This window comes from Acyrthosiphon pisum, chromosome X (assembly GCF_005508785.2).
Source record: "Acyrthosiphon pisum isolate AL4f chromosome X, pea_aphid_22Mar2018_4r6ur, whole genome shotgun sequence".
Taxonomy (NCBI): domain Eukaryota; kingdom Metazoa; phylum Arthropoda; class Insecta; order Hemiptera; family Aphididae; genus Acyrthosiphon; species Acyrthosiphon pisum.
This window is the reverse complement of record NC_042493.1, coordinates 105,694,570-105,696,869: the sequence shown is the minus strand read 5'-3', so window position 1 is coordinate 105,696,869 and position 2,300 is coordinate 105,694,570. Positions and strand designations below refer to the sequence as shown.

The 2,300-nt window shown below is 25.8% G+C and overlaps 1 protein-coding gene across 1 annotated transcript in view; it reads right to left on the bottom strand.

The window, feature by feature from the left end:
• The window catches only part of LOC100569226, a 5,451-nt gene that overhangs the window by 2,454 nt on the left and 697 nt on the right, over positions 1–2,300 (bottom strand). The gene's annotated exons all lie outside the window — the stretch shown is intronic.

The window sequence follows — 2,300 nt, the reverse complement described above, 5'->3', positions numbered from 1 at the left end:
AACTGTTGTATAACATAAAATTTACAGAATACGCAAACTGGCTTGTACCCAAAAATTATGCACGACTTAAGAAAATCACATTTATGATGAACTGCTTAAATTTGTAATTTGTATACTGCACACAATTGTGAACAATGAACATATTGTTTAAGTATACAAACCTAGGTGCTCAAAAAGTAAAAAAATTAAATAAAAATATCAAAATATTAATGAAAAATTATTATTTACATTTGAATTGAACATAACCTTGTTTGCTGACATTTGAAGTGGTAACCTGGTAACCATCTACAACCCAAACCGTGGTTACACGTGTTAATAAGTCATAATAATTTACTACGTATAGATTTACGATACTTTTACAGTTTATAGTTGTATATATTTTTTAGACTTTTTATACGTCCAGTGAGGATAGTAAGCATATAATATCGGTACAAATTTTTTTTTTTTTTCATCGCCTTATTAATTTAATAAATAATCGAAAATAGTGGAAGCCAATATTGTTTTTAAATATTTGTGTAAATTGTAATTTAGTAAGAAGTAACATGATAAAATGATAATAATTTGATAGTTACTTACAACGGCACAACGCAAAATCCAATCAGCTTAATGATATTATGGCAGTCACACTGAAATATTTATCTATGAATATCCTATTATAGGTACGTTGTATTTTTTTAACGATTAATAATTTGAATCAAGTAGATTAATTATTATTTATTAATACGTCAAAAAACATTTACGCTTTCAACATCTTAAATCAACTAATTATGTTTTTTATTTTATTTCAATATTAACTAACATTTATAAATTATTAACTTTCAATAGGTTTGTTCGTTGAAACTAATCGATTTATTATACAAAATATGTTCATTGTCAATTTTAACTTTTTTCATACCTATAGGTTAGGTTAGGTTAGGTTAGGTTATGGGGTATGGGCTATGATATGTCATACCGTTAACGTATTGGGCTATAAATTAACATATATAGGTCGTTTAAATTAAACAATGCACATGTATCACCTTCATTTGTCATTAAGTTTATCACTAATACGTTTGTATTTTTGTTACTTTTATTGTCTATAATGAATTATTTTTTATTTAATTTATAGTTCACGTTTTGTTATTTAATGTTACTCAGCGATTAGACATTTAGACGATAATAATATAGAGAGGTAAACATAAAATAGTTAATAAATATAATCATTAATCACATCAGGATGTACCTACCTAACAAATAACAATATTTATCTAGTTCATACTAATTATTATATTATTATGTATTTGAAGAGCAAACAGTGCTCCATATTAGTCAAATACACTTACTCGATAAACGATAATGGTACCCACAGTTGAATAAAATGCCAATTAATATTATCTGTTTTAATATATTTAGACTTTAGTCGATCCGTGATGAGATGTAAAAGTCGAACAATCCGTAATCATACTTCCTTTGATAAATGATAACCTTTAGATCAGCACTAAAGAAAGCAGTTTATAGGTTTACTAATGGATAATATATTATAATTGTAAAAAATAAAATAGGTAAAAGTAAAGTTTGTATGACAAGTTTTACTTTTTACAGCAAATAATGTTTCAAAACTTTATTAGTATAAAATATAACAAATAAAATGTTAATCGTATATGAAATTAATAAGTCTTATTTATTGGTTTTTCTTGATTTCTTTCTTCTTTTCAGGGATCAAAGCCAATAGAATCTCCTAAAAATATACAATAAATGACCATTTTTTTAATACTATATCATCTACACTACTACACTTACTTCTATGTCCTTGATGATTGGTGTCCAACGTTTACTTTATAACGTAACGATATTCACTTTCTGATCGAACAAGATACTGAAGTTGAAAATCGTAGCATTATTTCGACTACTTATCGTGTACACAGACACAAAAACAGTATAAAAATTAAAAAAAAAACACACATCATTGTAAAATCAATACATTCAACGTTCCACTCAGAATCTAAAAACACACATGAAAAAAAAATTTAAAAACTTTAAAAGCGTATAGGTATAACCACAGCATTGGTACATTATATTATAGTACAAGGCAGTACAGCTATAATCTACCGATATTAAATACGGTTTTCTATAACTCTAATCTAAAAATAAATCTCAATATTTCCAATGATACGGCCGATACGGGGAACAAAAATAAATATTGACATATTGCTTATAGCTAAATGATTATGGAATTTTTCTCGTAGAGTGGTTAAAAATATTAAATTAGTCAATTTGCATCTTTATAATAAATTATTTTTAATCTTCATCACACAAGATTC